Below are 26,527 nucleotides of genomic sequence, written 5' to 3' on the forward strand. Positions count from 1 at the left end.
GGTGAATATTTGCTTTTCCAGCTGTTTCTTTGACTCCCCCCACGACTGGGAGAGAAAGCGGTGAGTATGTTACGTGTTGGTCTGGAGTTGGGGGCGTAAAACGAGAAATTCTAGGAAGGAAGCTAACGAGGAAGAGAGACGTGACAGAGTGAAAGTGTTTGAGCGTTGCTGTTGCAGTGTAGCATCTTTGCACGTCGGAAACGCTCCTGGACAACGGCGGCACCTCATACAGTATGTCTGCCTGTACGTCTCACATGCACATACAACCACAGAGAAGTCCCCCCTGCGCGCATGCCCCAAACTGAAACACGCCCAAATGCCTCGCTGCCCCTCATATAGACCGATCTGCCTCTCAGACACAAAGCCACAAGGGATGGCCTAGATTCCAGCACATGTACACACAGGCAGGCTGCAAGGAAAAACAGCAAGCTCTCACTCAAACACACACACACACACACACACGTGAATGTCAAACAGTGTGTGCTTACGAAGAAACAGCTTTGATTTCAATATAGTCTGCTCAAAAACACAGGTAAAATATTAACAGATGCATGCAAAAAGGCAGATTTATTTTTACCTTATCAATCTTTAACCAAACAAATTGCAACACAAACGTCCCGTGCCGATTGACTGTGCTGAAACTGGCTGAAGAACAAATTGTTCACTGAACTGTTAAAGTTAAAACAAGCAGAACAGATGATATAATAAGCAAAACAATAGTAGAAGCTAACACCAACAATAGATGAAAGCTAAATGTAGCAAAACGGTATCAAAAAGCTAAAATGAGCAAAAACCGAAGGAACATTTTAAAACGGGAAAAACTAGCTAAATAGTACAATGAGAAAAATCATACAGCAAAAACATAAAACTGGCAAAACCACAGCTAAAGACAAAGTACGCAAAACTAAAATGAGCAAAATTGAAAATAAAAGCTATAGCGAAACTGTAGCTTAAAGCTAAAATTAACAGGAAAGTAACTACAAACTAAATTGAGTGTAGGAAGACAAAAAATGAATGCTGAAAAGGATATTAAAGTACATTTTTGTAGGGACTGAAAAGATCTAAATGTACTTATTTGGGGAACATTTATGTAAATAGTGGTAAATAATTTAAAAAAAGTATTGAACTTTAAAATGCTGAAAGATTAAAGCACATAATTATGGATTACAACAAATGTTTTGATTTATAATTGTTAAAAAAGTGCAAGGCGGGTGAAGGTATATAATAGAAACATTGGTGTAAACACTGAAACAGCTGTTTCACACTTTTAATGGAGCTGTAATGTGTTTTTATTTAGCTTCCAATAGTGAAACTGCATTTTCAGTACAAGGTTACACATTTCATTAATATGAGTAACATCAACATGTTTGAACAATAAAATGATTAAAACATGCTCTACAAAAGAAAAAGAACGGGAGTAACAAACAAAGAATAAAAAGTTGTTTCCTACGATAGTTATCTGCAGTTCAGATTAATTGAGAACAAATGTTATGTGCTTTCTATTGAATAATTATGTATTTGGTACTTAATGATATAATATAATGATGCCATACTTTACACATTATGACTACAGCGTTTTAAAGGCTAATATCACAGAACAATTTGCGCAAATCTGAAACAAGATATTTATTTTGCAGATGATTTAACCAAACACGGTTCATGTTTCCTTTCCTTAACTTATTTGATAACCTTTGGCACGTAGGAATTTTAATACTTACTGTAATGTTGCCAACGTGGAGCTCTTCGTCTTACAGAAAGGTCAGAGGTTGTCTGCATGTGTTGGCCCAAAGCCTAAAAGACAACCGATATGTTCCAAATAAAGAACACGGCATCTCCACACTCAGAGTTAGGGGTGGATTTGTGGGGCAGATCACGTGTATTTACAGGGTGGGTAATGTGATAACTAATGTGCACTAAAATGACCTTCGGGTGACTCAGTATAACACCGCAGAGCCCTGTCACTTCCACTAAACTCCTCTATCACAGAAACAAACCGGGTTTGCTGTGTCACCATATGCAGCATGAACAGATTAATTAGTCAGGAAAGAGTTGTTTTTGTTCAACTAACCTCTGTAGCTTTTGGCATGTGGAGCCTAAACTATCAGGTACCTTTGGTTTCCAGTATAGACAGCCCACAGAGGTACAGAGTGGTGCAAATGTCATATATAATGTAAAGGTTAAATATTAATAATTAATATAAAGAGAAATGACAACACAGAGCACATTAAAGTTGTAGATCAACACATGTTTAGTAAAACTTCCATTACCTAACATTATTTCTTATTGTTTTTATGATTTTAACTGATTGTTATTTTTACTGTTTAATTGATTTTAATTGTATTTTTTATTCTGTTGAACTTTGTGTTTTACGTTGTCTTGTCTCAGCGTACTTTGACCAGCTGTGTAGTTTTTAAGTGCTTTGTAACGAAATAAGTATTGTATTGCATTAATACACACTATTTAAAGTGAATGTTTTACTTATTTTATAGCCTATGTTTTTAAATTTGTGTTTTTTCTCTACGTATTGCAACCTTTTTTTATAAAACATGCAACATGTCAGCATTATATAAGTGTATATGTTTATGTAGGCGGACTTGACCTAGCGCTGTTTACATTAACTGTGCTATCAAACTACAACATTTTACATAGTTCAGAATAACTTTTAGTGTTTTATGTCATACTTTACAACGAATACCTTTAATTCAGTCAGGAATGTACTGATAAAAAAGGATTTTTAGACGAAATACGTTTATTTATATTACATATTATACGTTTATAAATCAGGAGGCATGAATATTTTCATCCAACATATTTTCCCCTTAACTAAAAATAAGAGTACCTTTTATATTGATCATTTATTAATATAGGTTATGAATGCTTCAAAGGATGAGTATAGTTTTTAAAGAATCTTTGTGCATGTTATTTCCTTTATCTAAGTAAAAAAAACAACTATCAGGCTATCTGCTACGTCACGACACACCCCTATATGGTGAAGACTGCTGAAAAAAAAAAATACTGTCAACGGGTGATTGACGTGCTTCTCCGCCAATGAGCGTGCAGAACATTCCAGAGTGGAAGGCTGTGATTGGACGGCGCGGCGGATAATATATATGTATAGATATGCCTGACTGGGAAGCAGTGTGGGCGGGGCTATGTGGATGTGCAGTCCATCTGCGGCGATACAGATCAAAAACTGGACTAACAGAGGGTCTGCTTACGTAGCTCTTCGTACGAACTAATGTAAGTTGTGTTTTTTCGTTTACCTGGGGTGTGTCCCGCGTATTCGAAGGTGTCGTAGCGCTTTTGTGGCTTTGTGTTTAACGCTCTCTGTCGTTTAACGTCGCTGAGAAGTGCCTGGAAAAGCTCACGCGCTGCGTTGAGGCCAGTAAAGTGTGCCGCTGTAGCGTTAGCTGTTGTTGTTGCCGTATAGCGACATGCTATATACCACATACCGATGACACAAGCAGTCAGCCTGGGCGTAATCGTCACTACGAATGGGCGATTCGGTGCCGCTTTTCGTCTTGAAAACAGCAGTGTTCACAATTATAAGCTGGTGAAAATATCAGGGCTTTTTTTTTTTTTTTTTTTCCCTCGCTCGTGCGTTTTCGCTAGCTAGTTTCCGAGCGGAGTGTAGTTAAATGTTTTGTTGTGTAGATTATATCTGTGCATGTTTGTGTGTGGGGGGGGAAAACGGGAGGGCGAAACTCCATTTAAAATGTGGCAAATAATATGGCCGTGTGTGTTGGCACATGTTCAAAACCCTGCAACCTGACTTGCATTCAGTCTCGCCAATTACGATCACGTTTCTGTAGATTTTTTTTATTTATTTTTTTAGCTAAACAAAACACGCGCTTTTCGCCCACTTACGTGTCGTCTCCGTTAATTAGAGACCAAACATCATGCGGGATAATCGAGTTAGCAAGGACAGGGTAATTGCAAAAAAAAAGGGTTGAAAGTTTTCGTGGATGAAATGAAGGTTTGCATCTTGGTGAACTCGCGTGTCCTGCATGAGCTCTCCCACACGAGCATTCGAGAAACAGACCAAAGAAAAGCCCCTGTCCCGGGTATAGTTGAACAAAGCCGCCAGTGAATTTCCAGATTTTCTGAATAGTGTTTCACGGAACGGTATGTCCATGCAAGAAATAACGGGACGGATCTAACACCCCCCCCCCATCCCCCACCTCGGCTGACCGTTAGATAGCCCTCACTAAATCACCTCTGCTTTCCTTTCTGTTGACAGTTTTGCTTCTTGGAGAAAGGAGGAAAAGTTTGCTTTCAGCGCGGGGTGGAAATAGTTTAAAAAGCCGCCTTCTGCTCAACTGGCTGTGAGGACATTTTTTTTTTTTGGGGGGGCGACCTGGATTCAACTTTTGATTTGCTCTTTGCTACCCCACAAAGTGAAGGTTGATATGCCACATCAGGTAAGAAAATACTCAAAGACATGTGTGACTTCTTCAGCCTGCAGTGTTGAGCTGCACGAGGGAACAAAACGTGTTTTTTTTTCCACTTCTCTCTGCAGCTCTTTGTTTTCTTTCCCAGCCGTACAGAGTGTTTATAATATTGAGACCTCATCTCGCATTTCAGCCTCCTAAACTTGTCCCAGTGTTTTGTGTCCAGTGCTATTGTTATAGGCTGTGCATCCCTTCACATTCCACTTGTGTGTGTGTGTGTGTTTGCCTGCAGCAGGGCCAGAGTGTGCAAATCCCTTCAAATCCTAAAATGCAAATGCATACAAAAATGCAATCGGGCTTATCATATTTCTTTTTGAGCACGTTTGTAATGTTCACTTCAAGATGGTGTTGCATACTCAAAAAAAAAACCAAAAGCAGCGTAAAGAGTGAATTGGACAGATACGCTTCAGTCAGTAAGTACAGAGTCGTGTTGCAAGTCTGTGGACAACGATGCGGTACAATTAAAGCATTCTTCTTTTATCCATTTAAAGATGCTCATCGCAAACTATAAAATTAAACATGAAGGTTATTCTGATCTGTATCAAATGGTGTAGTTTGAAAGAGTTTATTCTAGTTGTTTTACGGATATTTTGATATGCGATTCTGCAGTGTTTCTATGCAATCGATGTTAAAAACAAAGCAGTCACCTTAATTTGGCGAAAACCACGTGGAAGCTTGAGTCGTGTGATTGGGCTGGCTGTTTTCTGTGTAGGTAAATAAATATGGCGGATTCAGACAAGCATAGAGTCAAAGGGAAGACAATTCAGTGGAAATATGAGTAGATCTGCTGCTAAACAGGAAAGAAAAGAGATAGACACCTAAAGCTGATTTATCATGAGCATCACCCATCTTGACACATGTATCTGCATATTTTATTCAGCAAAGCTGAGCATAAATACACTAATCCATCAAAATTATTGGACTTCTGGATCTCAGACAGCTCTTCCATGAACGTTGCCAGTGTTGACCTTCTGTCACTGGCTATTTCTCTTAGTAAACAAATGCATGCAATAGTTGGCAGCGGTTCATAAATTTTGCACATTTAAGAAAAAAATTAAACATTAATATGAGAAAAAGATATGGTACAGGTTCTGTTTCTTATATATTTTTTGGACTGGTCTTCATAACATTTTAATGAGTACCTTTTTGAAGTTATGTTATTAACTGATATTTATGTAGAGTAAAACATCAATTCTTTGCTAGTCTCTGTTTCATACAGTAAGCTCAGAAATCCTGCTGTTGTGGGGTTTGTTGATCATGTATTAGTCATAATAGCTCCTCATTAAATAGTATTTGCGTAGTTGAAATGTTTCACTTAAATGTTTTTGAACAAACCCCAAGTTCTGCTTTAAATCAAAATTGCCAATTATTTTAATCTGATTGAAATGGGCAATTTAGTTTCTGTGAAGCAGTGTTGCGTGATGCACTTATCAACAATTAGTGAATTGTCTACAATGTGTGCTTTCAAAACCTTTTCATAGTTCCTATGAATGTTAGAGGCAGGTTCTTTTCTTTTTATTGTACCTACACCACAGAAGCCAATTGTAGTTTACAAAACTGCATGTGCACGGGTCTTTTCAAGCATGAGGGATGAGTCTGTGATTGGCTCGCCCAAGGTAAGTGTGTGGTGACTGGTTGACAATTCAGGCCTAGTACCAGTAATGACATTGGTAAAAAGTTGTTCAAATATCAACATTTTTAATGCTAGTCTATAAAAACAAATCACAAAGAATTATTTGCAATACAACCTGTGGATTACTTGTGTATGCCACAGAGAATTTAAAATGAGGTTTATTTAAATTAAGCATACCTTTCCACAGCAAAAAGGTTTTATTTTGTCCTTTTGAGATTTCCTCAGTTTCTGTATTTTCCAGAGAACTGTTTGGTTTAAATACTCCCAAGAGGTGCCTGCAACTCCCACTGTGAACTAATAGTCAGGATTAGCAGCTCAAAGGTTTGTCAGTATCCAGCTCTGTATGGGTTCAGCAGCAAATTATATTTTTGAACACAAATTCATAGAAAATGAATGAAAAATCAGTTGCTTTAATGCACAGAGTGCTTGCTTTCAGTGGATTTCAACAGTTGGCGATTAGTTGACGAATGGCATTTGTGAAGGAGTCTGTAAGATGTCTCTGTGTAATGAGTCTCAGTTCAGTTTATTTATATAGCACCAAGTCACAACAGAAACATTTCAGGGCACTGAACAGAAACATGTATAAAATAAGTTAACAGAAACATTCTATATAATAATAATTTAATACTATTTATCTGAGGAGCAGACTGCTTTGAGTTTAACTCCATCGCAGAACTCTCATCTTGAGCAAGCATGAAGGTGACAGTGGGAAGGAAAAACTCCCTCATGAGGACGAAACCTTTTAGCAGAAAATGAAAACATCTGAAGTTACTGCCCAGAAAGGGACTGATCTGAATCTGCCTCTCCTTATTTTCAAACTTAATGTCTTGTAAGTCAAACATAAATGTGAGGGTGGGTATAAAGCGGGTCGAGGCGGCATGATGAGAGCACCAAAGTAATGCACGTCGTCTAAAATGCATTTTATTTCAAGCAGTGCACGCAAAAATAAACATGGTTTTCAAATGCTGTCAGTGCAAAACGCAGCTGCACGGCTCTCCGGTTGCACGGTCACAAACACTCAAGTTTCATTGAGATTGCAACAATGAATTTGACTATTTTCTCACAATATTGATGCCGATTTAGAGTTAAACCAGAGATTTTCTGCTGTGGTTTGGCTGTTCATGTCACACACCAAAAGTGCTTGTTTCCTTTGAAATTGAAGGTTTTTGAGTCCAGATCTCAGAGTGGAGGGTTTGGAGAGGTGTGAAATCGCTGTGCACTCTCCCAGAAGCTGCAGTCAATGTTATTTTTCTGCACTTGTACAAGTAGAACAACCGCAAGCCATAGCTGATACTAAAGTTCTGTTTGTGCTGCTCACCTTTTTCAGTGTGTAAGAGCCATGCAGCCTCATCCTCTGTCCAAATGAATGTTCCTGCATCAATATTTTGGATTTAACTGCTTTGTTTGTTCTGGGACTGCAAGTGCGTCCCTTTGAAGCCCGGCATCATCAGTGCTGCCAGTTAGACGATAATTACCCTTTTTAGCCCCCCTCCTTTTCTGTGCACATGCACAACACGCACCTCATCGTACAACCTACACCCTCTGAGAAAGAGCACCTCACTCAGCACATATGATAGTTTAGGTCAAAAGAGAATAATTTTAAACTAACTGTGCAATATTTCTTCATTTCCTATCTGGCAACCCAGCTTGAGATGGAAACTTCATTGCATTCATGTAAAAGGTTTTTTTTTTTTTTTTTTCATGTTGATCCACCACAATAAACACTGAAAAAAAACACTAACGTTTCCAGAGATCATTCTCATGTAAACGGGGCCTGAGTTGCCAAGTAGTCTCCAACAGTCGATGCTCAGTGAGATTCTACCCTGATATACTAAACATAAAAATATGCATTTCCATATTAAAAATGTTAAACAGTTTTAAAATATGTTAATTTTAAGTGTTTTGAATGTTTTTCAATTAGATGTTTTCTGTCTTTGCATAAAAAGAACTAGCTGTACTGTTCTATTATTTTTCTTTGTATCTATTTGGACTTCTAGGTCTTACCAGCCTCTGTCGTTTGACCCTGAAGTAACTATTACATTACCAAGTGAAATGGTAAATGGACTGTACTTATATAGCACCTTTCTATCTAATCAAGGTATTCAAAGTGCTGTACACTACAATCTGTGGCTCATTTACCCATTCATACAGCACTCCACTATAATACAAAGACTACTGTAATCAGTGCTTTTAGATCACATTCATACACCGATGGGGCACATATCAGAGGCAATGAGGGGTTCGGTGTCTTGCCCAGGGACACTGCAACATGTGGAATTGAGCCCCCAACTCTTGCATTGGAGGGCGACTGCTCTAACCACTCAGCCACAGCTGCCCCCAAAAGTGAAAGTGTCCTAGTATTGTACGTTTTCCAGATTAGGGGTTTGTAATGCAATTTACTTGTTTGATTTCGTTATGCTCTTGCACATTGTAAACATACCAGGCCACAATTGTACTTTGTTGTGGGTAAACACACTACACACCAACAGCATAACCCACTGACCACCTACCTCCCACTGTATTAAATGAAAGGATTGCACGTCAAAATGTTGTTTGCCCACTTGTGTTGCCAACCATGTAAATCTACGCTGTTTACAATTAAGTGCCCATTTTACCAAAATTCTGAAAAAAGTTATATTCTTACTTAGACGTACTGACCGATTAGGAACAGTCTTTTTACTCTGTTGTTGTCATCATTTAGATCCCACCCTCCCTACTTTATTCTCAGTGATGCAGATAGGGCTTTGTCTGTAATAAGGTGTTTAGTAGTTCTCAGAGTTGATGTACAGAGATTTATGTTATAAAATGATCACAGACACAGAGCTTTCAAGGTGTAGCTCACTTTCTTGAAATATTAGCGTATTAGGTGTCATGGAACGCACGAGTGCATGTAAGCACACACTCACGCTTGTGTGAATGCTTACAGGGTGATGCACACTTCTTTGTTTTGCTTTTTTTTTTTTTCAGTGGCATTTGGTTGATGGTGAAGTTCAGAGGAAGTTTCACTTTAAAAATAATAGTTTTTAAATGATTCCTGCTGTCGTATTGCATCATAACACACACTTAATGTCTTATTAGTTGAAAGTACTTTTGAGCATGGACCTACAAGATCCTGTTATATAATCCAAACATATTTATATTCTAACACATTTTGTTGTTATTAGGTTAATACAGATAGGGATGCATTTATTGTGCTTCTTGTTGCTAAGAATGAAACTTTATTTTGGAGCATTATGTTACGCAACAATGACTTGATTTTTCTTATATTGTAAACCCAGAGCACTCCTTGACTGCACAATTATGCATATTGGCCCCTTCCCTAAAATCCTGCTTCGCACCAGACTTTGGCATGTTTAGCGTAGCTTGAGCCAAGTCCACCATCACCTAGGCCCCTTGTTGCAGCCGCCCGAGCCTCTCTCTGGTGGAGTCTGCTGGCTGAAGAGGGCTGAGGGTTCCTCTTGAGACTTAGAAGACAGACTTTTCATTCAAAAACACTTTTTAGTCAGAGGACGAAGTCTGATTTACATTGCACAATAAATAGTAAATAGGTAACAGCCAGTTTATGGTAGATTTGCTGCCGTTGGAAGATACATTATTGTCAGTGGGTGGTTTATTATAAATAAAGGTTGAATTGAATTAGTATTTTGGTTTGTTTACATTCCCTAATGCTGGTTTGAGATTTTCAGAATTCATAAACCTTTTTTTTTTTTTTTTTTTTTTTTTTAGCTTGGAAAGATTTATTGAATATAATCTAATGCTACAATTTATCTAAGTATTAAGTAAATATTTGTCTTGCACATGAAAATCCAGTTGGGACTAGAATGTCTTGCACACCTTCTTTTTCTTTGATCCTTTATCTAAATACTGATTAAGCTACAGAAAATACTAATGAAGAGTTTAAAAAAGCTTAAAAATCTTTTGCTGTAGTTTCCTGGCTTTCAGCTGCGACAGACCACATTAGATTTGAACTTTATTTCTGTTTATGCTAAAACAAGATAAAAAAAAACCATCTAATGCCATTTAAAATTACAGTGTCTCTTGGTGTCACAGAGTTCATACTGAATACAAGGGATGTTATTCTCTGTGAGCGTTTAGAGTAGGTGGCATGTGTGCTGTAACTTCCAACAATCTATAGTCTGAATTATAGACCTTAACCAAACTGAAGGAGTGTGATAGTTACCGTAATTTCATTTAAATGTTTTTGTTTTAATGTATTTTAGTTATGATTGGGCAGTATTTTACCTCTGCACCTCTAAACTGCCCCATTCTCTGCTTTTCTCTAGAATTTTCCCTCGGCCTGTAACTTTGCTCAACTTTGCGTTCATGCCAACCAATTCCTCCTGTCCCGTTTCAAACGAAACACATCCCTCCTTGTGTGGTAAAAGTTTCTTTTTGCCTTAAGAAAAAGATGTGAATGTGCACCAGGTGTCTGCAGATGTGTTAAAAACCAGACCGAGTTTGAATCACTACTGGGAAGAATAAAGCAGGAATAGGACTGTGAAAAAGAGTCTGCTGTGTGGCATTCGCATGTAGGGTTACTTTCTTTTTTAACTATTCCTCTATTCCCATAAATCCCAATCTCCTTTTCCGTCCCTAATGTGAATGTGCTAAACAGGAGCTAATGGATTCCTTATGAGGCGTAATTGTGTAGCTACAGTATAACTGTAGTAGAAGCTTTGGTCTTGTGGCTGATGTGATTAGATCTGTTTGAATCCCCTAAGGGGCTCGATGAGATAAACGCCAGTAGTGGCTCACCTCACAGTTTAAGGTCACCAGTTAATGTACATGTACTTGTTGCAGGAAAAGCAAGTTCTCAGAGTTTTGAATGCAAATGGATCATAGCAGTAAAAAGTGGCATAAATCACAAAGTTAGTGCTGTGGTCAAGTCGAACATTGCGTTAAAAGTACCAGGGCTAAATGGTTATCTTCCACAAGACAAAAACGCATTTGCTAATTATAAAACAGGCTGTTTGGATATTAATAGTTCCCGATGAGATGAAACTCCAATATTTGTAGTTTTTGTAGGTATAGTATTTAACTTATTTGATTTCACTGTTTGTGATTTTTAAGAAGCATTTTTTAAAAATGAGGTCTAAAATCTCTTTAATATATATTAAAAAAAGACAAAATATTTTAGAAAATATTTCTAATAATTTTTTTAGCAGGCTGTTTGAAACCAACTCCAGCGCTCTTACATGAATTTTGGCTGCATTTTGTTCTGTTCTTTGTCGAGACAGTCTCATGCACCACTTCAATAATTTTTGACGTCCAGACCCTTGGGTGGTCATTTTCTTACTGATAAAGTTCCAGTGCACGTTTTTCCTCCTTGTGTATTCTTTTACCTCAGTGTTTTTGGGATCACTGTCATTTTGAAAATTTAGCTTTTTACCTGTCAGGCACATTAGGCACAAAATTTGTCAGTACTCTTTGGTGTGAATACTTCTGCCAGTTTTGACAGAGTCTCTACCACCACTGGCTGAAATGTAGTCGCATATTACGACTTCTTTTGACTTGCAGAGAGCTGTAGACCATGGAAGTGAGGTGAATAGTTGAGTCTTACATGTGCAAAGATATGGACAAGCTAGTGCTGGATAGTATGACCAGAAATTTCTATCATGGTACAGAGTTTCCTCTAGGTCACTTGCCTTGGCAGGGCGCTCATCTCTTCGGGGGGGGGGGGGGGTAGGGAAGAGGAAATGGAGGCACATCTGTGTTGGGTGCTAGCTTAGCGCAAAGTTGGGGGGGGATGGGGGGGGGGGGGGGTATGGGTGAAGGACATTTGGTAGGCAGGGCACTCGGTTCTGTTGACAGGGCAGGGTGCCCTCCTTAGAAATGGTGGGGGAAACACTGGGTCGGGCTCTAATTTAAACCGGTATGCAGTTATACAGTAAATTCATGAAACAAAAATAAAATCCAGTTTTTGGAATGAACCAGTATACCGCCAAGCTCTAGGACAAGCATGAGTCACAAATCCGAATGATTTTATTGGTACACCAAAAAGGTAACCGATAAAACAAAGTTCTTAGAGAGCCATGCGCGTGACAGTCCAACGAGTCAAGAATAGCAAATTGCAAACTCCCGGCTAATGCCCTTCAGTTTTTTTTTATTTTTATTACCAATAAATTGTGTTGGAAATTGATTTGTGAAAATCAAGGCCTGAACGTAACATTGCACATTTTGGCACATGAATGCAACACAACTTCTTAATGTCAGATTTTACTGACGTGCTCTTAATAAAGACTAAAGGAAAAGTCATGCAATCTTTGAAAAACTCAGTAGGAGATATCTAATATCCTTAATTTTTGGTTGACATTCGTTTGGTATTTTAGTAAAGCATTTTAATTTCCTCTGATTCATTTTATTATTTAGCAGCAGAAGGACGGTGATGGTTGTATAATGCTAATGATTCTGAAACGCTGTGATGTGCCAGCATATTCTGAATCAGTCTGTCAACTGTATGTATTAATTCAACATTTTTTGTAACTAAATATTTCACAAATTGGCATTAATTAGCATTCATTATAACATGTTCTTTTGAAAATGGTGTGGTAGAAGAACCGCTTAAAATAGTAAAAAAGAATCAGCAATTAAAGAATAATCTTTGACCCACCTACTATTGCTCAAGATTATTTGGAAATTAATACATTTTAGCTCCTCGGAAGCAGGAAAAGATTAAGGGGTGGCTCAACACTTATGTAATTTGGATTTTTTTAATTCCACAATCTTTCTTGACAGATCAGTCCAAATGGAAGTGATTGTAAGTCTGAATAATATTTGGAATACCACTAAGCTATGCTTCAGTTCAATGAAAGTTTCCTTTTAATAGTCTCTATTTGCCCATCGAGCTGTCTGAAAATAAAACAAGTCCTTTATTTTGTTTTGTTTTAGCAGGATTATTCAGGGTTTAACTCTTGCTTCAGGACACCACAGGCTTTTAACCTGAAACCATCCGTCGGTGTTTGCAAACAAAATACGGTTGTGAAGGCCTGTAAAAAATTATAAATTAAAATTTCAGTTTGGGTGGTCATATTAGAAATCTACAACAAACATTTCAATAGATAGTTGTCTTTGTGTTGCGGTCTAGTAATCCTGAGGTTGCGAGTTCGAGCCCTGGTTGCGTCAGGAAGGGCATCCAGCATCAAATAATTTCCAACTAGTTCATGAGAGTTGGCTTGCTGTGGCGACCCCTGCAGAATGGAGCTCCCAAAAGTTGTCTTATTTTAATTTAGAAAAAAAGCTGGGCAAGATGCAAAAAGTATACAGAGTTTTTATTTTTTAATTCTTGCAAGTGAGTTTTCTCTGCAACAGCCTTAGCCTTTCTAAGCAACCTGTTGTTACTAAAGTTTGTTAAAAAATTGTGCTCTATTTGTAGCTCTCCAGTAAACTTTAGTGCGTCACAAAGGATGCTTTTACAGGTCCTATCTTTCATGCTTTGAATGGAGAATAGGTCTAAACGGTGTATTTGGTGTTAGTTTAACCTAAAACCAGCCTGTCAGGTTCACTTTACTGTGAAATATTGTTTTTCATCTATGTCTCAGTTTTGCAGGCAGAAATGTGGTCACAATTCAGCAATAATTGTATCCATGCAACTTGTATTTTATGAAATGAGGAAATGGTCAGTAAGTGCATTGCATTTCATACAATATAATGTGGCTATAATGTGGCTGTTTTTTTGTGTGTTTTGTTTTTATATAATTTATTCTATTTACGTTTTCATATGCTTTTTTATATGACTGTCTATTGTCTGTACCACATCTGTTTTCTTTGTTTAAAATGGGTGTCTCTTGTAAATGACACCTTGTGGCTCAACGAGACTAACATGTATAAATAAAGGTTGAATGGAAAAAAAAAGTACTTCATATTTGTTTTGGTGGAAAAACAAGCAGTAATGCTAAGCTTTTTACACAAACTGTGACCAGCGTGAACCACTGTCCCGTGTGCCCTGAATTTCACAGCTCATTCACTGACTTTGATTGAGCTTAATTAGGATCAGATAAGAGGTGTAGTACAGGGTAAACTGATAATTAAGTTTAGAGCTTATTTCTTCAGGAATCAGAATAGCATTCAATGACATATGGCACGGTAGAGAGGTGTTCTTTTCACTGTAAAATCCCTAGTTTCATTGTACAGGGCTGATGGCAGTATTGTGTGGGTGAAAGATTTGCTGATGGCAACATTGTGAATTGAGTAGCCCATAGTGAGTTTTTATTGTTGGTGATTTTAAGATTCATGTGTGTTGTCCTGGTTTACACATGGCTCTGTCCTTTTTAAACCTCATTGACTCTTTTAGTCTTGTGCATTCTGTGATTGGTCGATTGATTGAACATGGACACACTTGATTTAGTTTCATCTTATGGTTTACCAGTTTTTAATTTAGTGGTTAGTGATCGTGTGTTATTTTAGCCTAACCTATCATGCACTAAAGCTAAACCCCACCCTGCAGCTCTGTCTTGTTTTACTTCCACTGCTGGTCAGTTTTCATCAGAACTGTGCCATCTCAGAGACTGTGAGCAACATCTGTGAGGCTCTCGGCTCATGGTTGTACTTCGACTACAAAACGGTTGTGGATTCTCTGGCTCCTAGATTCAAGTCTGAACCCTGATTAAATGACGACACTTGGGCTGCCAGGAGAGTGTCGCAGAGCCGAGCGCAGATGGAAAGCAGATAAAATACAGGTGTTGTTTCAAATATTAAAGGACTGCTGGCATCATGATCAAAAAACTGTGAAAGATACCAAAAACAAACACCTCTCTAATATGATTGTATCGAATGGTCACAATACTTGTTTTATTTAAAATAATTGATTTTATTCTCAATGCCCCATATATGGACTATTAAAACTTTGCCTGCTGCATGTGAAAACTTTCTGCATTTCTTTATTGAGAAAGTCACTTCCACCTTCTGCTCATGACCCCTCGGTCTCTGTGCCTTGCTCTGCTATTTTTGACAGCTTTGAACCTATGACTGTGTCGTCTCTGCAGGAGGTGGTTAGTATTTTAAAGCCAACAGGTTCTCCATATGATGCCATTCCTCTTAGTTTATTTAAAGAGGTTTTTCTCACTGTAGGGCCTTCAGTTCTCGTTCTTTTGAATAAGCAGTCTGTCGTCTGGTGTGGTCCCTGGAAATTTTAAACATGCAGCTGTCCAGCCTCTGATTAAGAAACCCACTCTTGACCCCTCTGTTCTTGCTAATTACATGCCATTCACGAAACTGCCATTTCTTTAGAAAATTCTTGAGAAGGTAGTGTTGTACAAACTATTAATGGCATATTTGAAAGAACAGAACATTTGAGAGGTTTTACAGTCTGGTTTTAAATCTTTACACAGTACAGAATTTGCCCTTTTAAAGGTTTTAAAAAATATATTTTTAGCTATTGACTGTGGTGACTGTGTTGTCTTCTTGCTTTTAAATTTATCTGCTGCTTTTGACACAGTGGACCAAAATATTTTACTTTCATTTGGAACAGTGGAGGGTGGGGGGCTCATCAGCAGTACAGCTCTAGACTGGGTTAGGTCCTACTTAGCGGAACATACTTTCTATGTCCGCCTTGGTGACCACATGCTCTCTGCTCTTCTTTTCTGTGAGGTCCTGCAGGGCTCAGTTTTAGGCTCCCTCCTCTTCACGCTGTACCTGCTCCCTCTTAACTCTTATTTTTATAAAATATGGGATCTCCTTTCATTGTTACACAAATGATACCCAGATTTATGTACCTGCTAAAGACAAAGGCCTCAACTTTCTGAGCCCTCTATTTTCATGTCTGGAGATCATAAAAGCCAGGATGGCTGTAAACTTTTTAAAATTTAATGAGGAAAAGGCTGAGGTGATAGTCTTTGGAAGCTCCACTGAAATCCCTTTTGTAGTATATCAGTATATCAGGCCAGCTATTACAAACCCAGGGGTCAAAGTCCAGGCTGGACTAAAGTTAGAAAATCACATCAGAGTAGTTGTTAAATCTATTTTTCTCCATCTGAGGCAGCTGGCTAAAGTAAATCCGATTGTTTCTCAGTGGTATTTCGAAACATTAATCCATGCCTTTGTTACCACTTGGCTGGATTACTGTAACATACTTTATAAAGGAATCAGTGATGTATCTCTCAGCGTCTTATGTTACAGAATGCTGCTGCACAGCTTTTAACTGGCACATGAAAGTTTGACCACATTTCCCCTATTTTAGCCTCTTGCACTGACTGCCTGTACATTTTAGGATTCATTTTAAAATTATTTTTATTTGCTTTTAACGCTCTTAATGGACTTGCACCACCCAAACTGTTCAATCTGCTACATCCCTACTTACTCTTTGATTTCATCAGGTCAGCTGATCAGCTTCTCTGGAGTGTGCCGAAGACGAAGCATAAACTCAGAGGAGACCGTGCTTTTGCTGTGGCATCTCCTAAATTATGGAACAACCTTCCCCTGGGCATCAGACAGGCCTCTTCCCTGTCTGTTTTTAAATCCCTTCTTTAAACCCATCTCTTCTCCCTGGCCTTTGACACTATCTGTGATGTTGACTTTTAATTATTTTCATTATTGACTGATTTTATGATTGTTTTATTATGTGTACAGCACTTTAGTCGTATGGGTGTTTCAAGTGCTCTATAAATAAAGCTGGTATGGTTTGGTAGTGGTGGGGTTATGGTATGGACAGACATGAACAATGAACACAAGTGCATTTTATTGATGGCATTTTGAATGCACAGAGATACCGTGATGAGATCCTGAGTCTCATTGTTGTGCCGTTCATCCATGACCGTCACCTCATGTTGCAGCAGGATAATGCACAACCCCATATTTAAAGGATCTGTATGTACACAATTCCTGGAAGCTGAAAACATCCCAGTTCTTGCATGGCCAGCATACTCACCACACACAGGGTGGCTGTGGCTGAGTGGTTAGAGCAGTCGTCCTCCAATGCAAGAGTTGGGGGTTCGAATCCACCAGCAGTCACATGTCGAACTGTCCCTGGGCAAGACACTGAACCCCTCATTACCGCCGATGTGTGTCCCTTCAGTGTATGAATGTGATGAAGCTCTGATTAGCCTCTTTAGAATGATTTGTTCATTTAACTTTGTAGAGATCTAGTAGAGTGCTGTATGAATGGGTAAATGAGGCACAGATTGTAATGTAAAGCACTTTGAGTGTCTTGATAAGATAGAAAGGTGCTATATAAGTACGGTCTATTTACCATTTACATGTCACTCATTGAGCATGTTAGGGATCGTCTGACTCAGCGTATACGACAGCGTGTTCTAGTTCCTAACAATATCCAGCAACTTCACATAGCGCAGTGGACCAACATTCCACAGGCAACAACAACCTGATCAACTCTACGTGAAAGAGATGTATTGCACTGCGTGATGCAAACGGTGCGAGGAGATAACTTGCAACATCTGTAATATTGTGCTTGTGATAAAACTGCACATTTTAAAGTGGCCTTTTATTGTGGTCAGCCTAAGGCACACCTGTGCAATAATCACGCTGTCTAATCAGCGTCTTGATACGCCACACCTGTGAGGTGGATGGATTATCTCAGCAAAGAAGAAGTTCTCACTAGCACAGATTTACACAAACTTGTGAACAATATCTGAGAGAAAAAGACCTTTTGTGTACATAGAAAAAGTCTTAGGTCTTTGAGTTCAGCTCATGAAGAAAGTGTTTGCGTTTATATTTTTGTTCAGGGTACATACAATTTTTGCAACATTACAAAAAAGCTCATACTCAACAGGAATTGAATATTTTCTGTAAAGAGGGTGGTTGCATTTTTTGGCTGTTGCGTGAACTTGCCCTGGTTTGAGAAGGCTCCCTAAACCACTCTGAGACTCTGCTTCTGTCTGCCTTCTTGCTCATTCTTTCTGTGTCTGTCTTTGGAGGCCCACTCAAAGGGGCTGTGTGTGAACTGCTTACGGTCCTCTGTCCTCCTCAACCCCTCTTTTTTTTTCTTTTCTTTTTTCCACCCTTCATCCCTTATTTTCATTTTTCCTCTTCCTGTTACTGCTGTAGCCTAAAGAGGATGAGACAAGCCCACAAAGAGAGATTGGTTGTAGCTTAACAGGCCCCCTCTGACAGCTCCACCCAATATATCCTGTTTGTAGAACAATTAGTCATGCAGAAATGTGCATCACTCAGTGCACTCCTACATGCATTTCCTAAATTCAGTCTAAGTCGATATCCTTTATTACTATTGCCATAAATATTTAATTTCTCGTTGTCTCGTGGTTTGGTTCCTTGTTCTTGATACATGTCCACACAGAACATGGATTTTTATTTTTCAAGGCAGTATTGGTTGATTCAAGCAGGACACAATGAAGCAGGTTTTGTCTTGAAGCTAATTTATTCTTTGCATCTTCACGAACAGATGTTGTAATCCACAAAACTGTCAACAACTTCCTGTTATTCTTCTGTTCATTGTTGGGCATTTTCATCTTTCATTAAACATGCTGTGTTTGATTACTGCTTTTGCATTTTTAATTGCTCATAAAGAGCTGCCCTGGTAGAATAATAGATATGCTGAAACGTCTCTTCTCTTTTGCCTCTTCCCGTCAGGCTCATGTTGCATTTGTTTGTTTACTGCAGTGCCCAAATCCAAGTGCTATTTTTGTTTGGGCTGTGTGATTACAAAACCAAGAACATCTCCCTGCTTCTCTTTTTGGTTTGGGTGTCATGCTTTCCTCTTTGCGTCATTGGGGTGCACAGAAATGTTTAAATTTAGAGCATCTTCAGCTTGGAGAAAAGCTTAGCTGTTGGAATAAATGGTAATTATTTTCTCTGTTTTTATACAATATAAATACTGTGGTTTTGTTAAAGTATCAAATAAAACATCAGTGTTGAATAGCATTTTTATTTCTTACCTAAAACATGTAGCCTCTCTCTGTTAGACACTAAATATTATCTAGATTTACAAGATTTTCTTTTTCTTGTCATTGTATAATTGTGCTGTATTGAAAAGCTAAATTATTTTTTTGCACTTTAGAAAAAAAAACATTTTCCCAACAAACCAGAAATGATTGTTTCCCCTATAATAACACTTTTTCTGACTTCCTAAGTGGTCAGAAAGTTTGTTTACAGTTTGTTCAGGCAAATTGTTACATGTTGTGTTTAATGCACACCTTCCCTCTACTTTTGTTTGTGGTTTTGTTGCAAAGTTGGTTTTAAATGACAGTCCTAGCAGCTGTAAATGTTTAGTTGTTCTTTAAACATGTCCTTTCCTGGTCTTTGTACTCCTGGTTACTGCTTTACCCTTGGTGGTAGTAATGAATTCTTTCATGCTTGTTGCCTTGTCATCCAGTGTGCAAAAACTGACATTGCCTTTTGAAAGACTGAATGACAAAAGAGAAAAATCATTTAAATTATTTATGAAAAGTTTCAAATTTATGATAGGTTAGTTGCATTAGCATAATAATTTGAAACTTACCTGTTGGAGCTCACTTAGTTTTTATTTTTTTTGTTTCCTGCCTGCATTTTAAGTCTTTTATTCCCTGCTAATGCCATTTTTTAAATTTTATATAGTGCATTTTGTTATGTCTTATCCTGTGTTACCTTGTTCCCCTCCTCTGTTCTGGAGCATGTTGCTTGGTTTTTTGCAGGATTAGGAGTCTCTTTGGGCCAAATTTGTTTTAATGCTACACTGATCAAGTACTGTAGTACTCCCCAGAGTTTTCAGTAGAAGAAACAACACTGCCCCACTGACACAAACTGATGAGCAATGTTTTTGTCTCAAACATATCCACCACCTCAAGATCATAAAAATGGTCAAATTTTGTGGATCTTTTTATTTTTTTTCAATTACGCATTGCAACATAGTGTGTTTATAGGATCATTTGAATGAACAGATGTGTTAAATGATTTTCAAGACTTTAATAATACAATAAAAGTTACTTTTATGTTGAGACGGTCTCTGCTCTGACCCAAAGATTTTGACCTAAAACGAGTGGATTGCAGACACTTTGTTTCATGTTTGAACAGAAAACAGAAGCAAACGGGATCAGCTCTCTTCATAGCTTTTAGAGCTCAGTGCACTGATATGAATCTCTTTACCTGCGTAGGATTTTGAGCATCTGCAAAGTTCTGTTGCAGTTTTTGTTTTGTTCTGTGTGGACCAGTTCAGTCTTTTTGCTGTAGCTGCGTATAAAAATAATAAACAGTCACTGTTCCTCATTACTTCTTGCCTGCAGCGGGGTGTTGTCATCTGTGCTGATCCTCTCCTGAGACTAACAATAATCCAACAACAAATATACTATTTTTAAAAAATCCACTCTTATTTATTCTCAGCACTGGTAACGGCATTATATAATATAATTATAATTTAATATTTTCCAGCTTTTTGTTTTCTTTTCATCCCACTTTACTCTGCTTTTTAACGTATTTGTGCAAGTTGGAGTGGCACACTAAAGTATTCACATTATTTCTTTTTACACATATTCTACATTAAAGGTGGAATTTTAAATTCTATTATTTTTAGTTTATTTTAGCGTAGTTACACTAAAACTGGATGAATAAACATTTTTCTATTGTTTATAACATGTTTACTGTTAGTCCGGTTAGTGTTTTTTTTTTTTTTTTTTTTCAATACAGTTTGTTTTTTTAAAGCTTTAAATAAAAAGGGAACTCTGACTATTTTTAATACATTTTTTGTTTAATTTACTTTGAAACTTTTTTTTTAATAGCTTGTATGGATTGTAATTGAGTATTTTAATTCCAGACATTTTTTTCCTGAATGGCTACAATTCTTGCACCAAAAAAAATAAACAGAAAACTTCAGAAGTGAAAGCTGCAAACTATTGTGGATCCAAACAAAAATTGTAGGCAATTATTTAGCCAATTTTGAATTCCATTTTTTTAAATTTGAAACAGCCTTGACTCCGTCATGTCAGTAGGTTGAACTCTCAGACTGTGTGATGAAAATGGAAAAACGCTGTCAGAATTGACAGCTCATCATTTGGAAAGTGCCAGATGAGTGTTTGTTATCCTGAGAGACAATCTGTTGAGTCTGAAGCAGTAGCATGAATTTCATAAATGCACATCTGGAATGGTAACATTACATGTAAAACCCATTTGTTTCATACAGTATAACTGAGAATTTCTAATTTTTTTTTTATTTTTATACACAGGAAGTAATAAAGAATTTGATGGCATACCTTATTGCAATATCGCTTTGATTTGCTCATTTCCAGTAAAATGGTACAACTCTAAAGTTGACATGATTTGAGGTTGTTTGCTTCCAAATCTTGTTGAATTGTGTTGGACAATGTTTCCCTTTAATAATGCAAGTTACTAAGTGTTTCAGCAAGTCATTGATATTCAACAACAACCCAGGGGAACCTGTTTTTGTAACTCTAGTTTATCTTAAATTGTAGTTTTCATTGTAAGTTCACCATATTTCAGTTATACATGCATAAAATTAAGATTACTGGTACAAATAAAAAAAGTGTAGAAATTATTAAAAAAAAATGTTTTGAGGCTTTTTTAAAATTTTTATATTTAATCAAATTAATGATGCTCGCAGCTTTTATCTCCTCTTGTATTAAAACATTAAAAAAAATTAATATATCCCAATTCATGCTGTCATTCTGATTGCACCACAAATTACATAGCTGGAGGGAGACAGGTGCGCCACAAAGGTGAGGCATTTTAATTTCCCCGTCAGGAAATAAACTAATTTGTACCTGAGTGAGCTCAGCAGTGATTGTTATGGAAGTGCACGGCGTTAGATGGAGCTAATATAACAAATCTGATTATCCCCTAACTTTGAGGAGCCATGAACACAGACAAGGAACATGTTCAAACACAGCAGAGTGTTGAAAATGATTAATATTCTTCATATTAGTGGATTGGTCCGTGTTATAAACAAACATTTAAATACTGACTGTAACAGATACAATGGGTGGGGGGAAACAACAACAAAAAAAACAGTTTCACTACTCAGACATTAAAAACTGAATTAAAAAGTGTCAAATAAGAGATCATGTAATTATGAGCTAAAATGACCCTTTTGGTTATTCATACATTTTAATTTTTTAATCTTTTTAGAGTCAAGGACAACACAAGCAGACATGCATTAGTTAGATGCTTACATAACACGTTTGCTGAGCGATCGCCCTTCATGGCTGTAGCATTTCACTGCAGTGGAGCTCCTGCGTCCCGAGCTCAGTGTGACCTTCACAGACCATGCCAAAACTGCTCAGGTATGACTAGAAGAACAGATGCTAACCTGGCATCCAAATTTACTGGATATCAAGCTGCTGGGAAAGGAGGATTTTTGAGGTAAACAAGCCAAATTCTTGGACTTCACATCGAGCTTCAGGCCCAGAAGACACGCCACCCAGACACCCAACTCCAGCTAAAAGTTGTTTGTCTGTCGGACGGGTCAGAGCTGGCATAGCAGGAAATGAGGGACCCGATCAATATTCTGTGGGTGGTCAAAATGTTACGCAGATCAGATTTATTTTACTCAGCAAGTTGTTGCACTTATTTGTCTTCTGTTCTCTGATCCGTTGGCAACGATTATCATCTCATATTCATTAGGAATGTGCATTACAAGAAACATGCTATTTTAAACCACTGTCAGTTCTTTACCGTAACCATTTTTTGTAGAAAAGATCTAATAGATTAAAAAAACCAAAACATTTTTAAATAATTGGATAGTCACTGTAAATAGACAGATTTTATTTTTTGAGGAGATTAAATGTAAGGAGAGAAGAGCAAAGGAGCAGATAGAGGAAAAGCTCTTATCTCCTTAGAAACCAACTTTTTACCCAGGTCAATCCACATACAGTTGATGAGGCATATAAACATGACACTTTGCACTCGGTAATCTCAGCATGATTCTAGAGGCGCATATAGGAGACATGTGACTGTTATGTTCGTGTTATGCAAGTTGAAAAAACACAATGTTACTGTAAAAACACAGTAAATGTTGCTCTAACGAAAAACAAAATGCACAGAACGACATGGAGTTAGCTGCAGTGTTGAAGCAGTCCTGGTTTCTCTTCATGCAGCATCGTAACTGCTTTGTCATGTTCATGCGTCTGTCTTTAAAAATGCTTTTCTTTTATCTGTACAAACTAATTGACTGCTTGTTTAAATGTGTTGGAAAGTCATCAATCACTTTTTTTGGCGTTTTTTTTTAAATTTTTGACATGACCTATAAAGTTCGGTATGCAGCATCGTTCTGAGTAAGTTTGTCCTTTTATACTTATGATTATACAGTTGTTAAAAAAAGTGTTTTTGGATGATTTATAGTTATTGTAAAAGTATAAGTAAGAAACTCAACTGCCACAGCAAGTTATGAGATATGATTTATATTTCTTCACCCATTATTTTGTTCACACCCTTAATATGGTGTCAGTTGTGGTTTTTGTAATATTCAGAGCTTTAGTAAAGTAATTCTTTCTTCGACGACATCGTGTCTGGCTGAATGAAACAAAAATTTCTACTTCTTTGTCATTTGCATGCACTCATACAAGTATATGCGCTCAAATCCATTCATTCGCACTTTTTTTTTTCTTTCCCAGAAATAAACAAATGGAAGGAGAGAAACACAATGTCTGAACCGGACGCTTCGCTCAGCCCGATCCCTCCCTCATCCCACTTGTTTACAGTTTTGCTGGTCATAAAATGGTTGAGGCTGTCACTCAGAATCAGAGTCTGCTTTCACATGTGGTGATTCAGACCAGCCCTTTGAAATATAGTCATCATGTTTTGACAGACGGGTACTTGAACGTTTCAACAGAGACTTGGAAAATGTAGAAAGTTTAAGGTTTGGTTTTTTCCTGTGTTCGTTGCTTAACCACAGATTTAGTTCCTTCTGAAATATTGACATGAATCCAGAAAAGTAAATCATAGTTTTACTGCTTGAAATGCCTACTTCCCAGTCATAAAAAATCATTAAAGCTTATGCTACAGAAAAGACAAACTGTCCATCACTGAAGCACCACGTAAGACACCCCAACGCTGAACTTCTTTACTTTAAGTAGCATTTAGTTAAGTCACTTTTCTTGGTGACTCTCACTAGCAACAGCCTCAGATCTTTTGCTGTAAATGTCTCGTTTAAAGGTGCGCAAAACTCGTTCTGGCATCACAGCAGCAGCTTGGCGTGTGTCGAGAGTACATTGCTGAACCGCTGCGTCATAGCTGCATGCGTGCATTCACAGAGCTGACCTTTCTGCTGTGCCCCTGCTGTAGCGCCTCGATTGCCTGCATAGACTTTCTGCATTCCACTGCTTTTGTTTTAAGCCATAAACAGAACATTTTTTTAAATTTATAGCTGATGTTCTGAAAGATAGCTTTATGATGCGACCGTATGGAATTCGATAACATTCATATGCAGTGGTTGAATTTAAACAGTTGCTATCACGGATACTGATATTATGATAAAAAGTTTATTGTTGGTGAGATGAGATGATCAACATATCCATACATTCATCTTTTACTTGCCTATTCTTTTCCGGACCACGGGGGTCACTGTTATCCATGTCCAGCAGTCGCTGTGCAAGAGGCTGGGTACATCCTGGTCAGGTCGGAAATCCATCGCAGCGCCACACGGAGACAAACACTTAACACTTTAACACTATGGATTGAGCTCCAACTCCTAAACATTCCTGTACAGTATCAGGACTTGTTTGACTAGAAACCTTACCCTTCTTAGCAGCCTTATTTTTGTGAAACGCATACATAAACTAATCAGCATAAGTCACGCTGACTGATTTTTATTTAATATTTTTTATGTAAGTCAGAATAAATTGATCAATTGATTGGATGGCGGCATCTCATTCTAAGACCCAACTGATTACAACAATAAAAAAAATAAAAAACTCCTTTGTTAGAGAATTTTTGGTATGAATATATTTATTATGTTTCTAAATTATGGATTATATGTCTGAGACCATCTTTCCCTCCTGCTTTTAGAACATGCCCAAAACATTCTCTTATCTCAGCCTGGAGGCCGACTCGCAGTGCCTCCATGGCGTTGTCGCCATGAGAACATGCCTTCAGCATCAAAATGATTTAATTGAAATAATTGGCTTCAAGTGGTAATTTTTTAAAAACCTTCTCTATCCGACATGCATATTACAACTACAGATGTGAATCACCGCCCCCGTCTAAAAGTGGACCTGTTATAGTTTGTTGTGACCTTGTCTTTCATTTTCATCAGAGCTCTGGCTTTTAACCGCATCGTTTTTAAGGACATATGGTACGTTTATTGTATAACTACATTTATATAATGTATGTAATTTATTTGATCATAATTCCAAATGTTGGCGACCTTGAGCAGAATTCTGGGTTATGCTTTTTGAGGCCACGGCTCATACAAAAAACACAAAATGAATCATATCTCTGTTTAACGTTCTTGAAGTTCTAATTACATATCTTGTTGCGAACAGATAAATCAGTTCGTGGATGAATCAGGCAGCCGCAGCCAAAAGTACAATTTCTGAAAATTATATGGAAAATTTAAGATATCCTAACTTAAGACAAAGATAATAAACCTTGCATTAATATATTTTTTAATATATATATTTTCTTTATTAAGTATGTATTTTTACACTTCATAATATTCATTCATTCAACCAACCAATATCATTTTTGGAACTTATCTGCGTGTCCCTTTAGTTCTGGGAATTGAAGGCGAGTGTTTTGTACAGATCATTGATGCCAATGTTCTCAATCACATTCAGCTGTTTGTTTTTTTTGTTGTTGTTTTTTTGTGGTTTTTATGTACTGGATGTGCCGAAGCTGGTAACTTGACAAGAGAAAAGCAGCAAGCGGGAGATGGAAGATTGGAGCGAGAGATGAGTCATTTTGTCTGTCAGACACTGTTGTTTTCCACTAAGCTCTGTTATTTTCACTCATAAGTGGATGCCAGGTAGTGGGTGGAAAAAGCGTCTCTTTTTTGTTTTCACATTTTGTGTAATTTTATAATCGGGCGGACTGTGGTTTAGGTTGAAGCATTTCCATGAACTTGTCCCAGTGTAACCTTCTTCTGCCTCTTTGTATAGATCAAAACATGTATTGGAAAAAGTACTTGTTGGTTTAGAGTGTGCTGTTTGTTTCATTGAGATCTTCAGCGTTACCGAAGGTTGATCCACTTATAAAAATGCCTGTCTTCCATTACAATAACAAGAACAAGAATCAAAAAATTAACTTTATTATGGTTGCTTTACTAATCCTTAACAGCAGGGCTTCTCAAACTTTTTGGGTTCAGGAACCCTTTACAGGCGAGAAAAAGTTTCAGAGACCCCCTCAAAACCCTCATGTTAATTAATTTTCTTCAATTTGTCTCTTTAATGAAGAGGAAATATTTGTGTAACATGAATACTTAAGACCTGTTCTTTAATAGTGTTTATACAATTTTTATACTTTTAAAAATATGGGGCATTTTTCATTCAAGACACTTAACTAACAACATTTTTAATTTCAACGAAAATTTTGAATAAAATAGAATCTGTAA

At 37.5% G+C, this 26,527-nt stretch overlaps 1 protein-coding gene across 1 annotated transcript in view; it reads left to right on the top strand.

Annotated features, from left to right (window-relative positions):
• Window positions 1-3,146: 3,146 nt before the first annotated feature.
• LOC119417733 (vitamin D3 receptor A) overlaps window positions 3,147-26,527 on the top strand; it is a 71,385-nt gene continuing 48,004 nt past the window's right edge. Inside the window, exons 1-2 of the mRNA XM_037685016.1 lie at window positions 3,147-3,240; window positions 4,241-4,421. The gene's annotated coding sequence lies outside the window, so the exon portion shown is untranslated. The remainder of the gene's footprint in view (window positions 3,241-4,240; window positions 4,422-26,527) is intronic.

Source organism: Nematolebias whitei, chromosome 11 (genome assembly GCF_014905685.2).
Source record: "Nematolebias whitei isolate Nwh7 chromosome 11, NemWhi1, whole genome shotgun sequence".
NCBI classification, from domain to species: domain Eukaryota; kingdom Metazoa; phylum Chordata; class Actinopteri; order Cyprinodontiformes; family Rivulidae; genus Nematolebias; species Nematolebias whitei.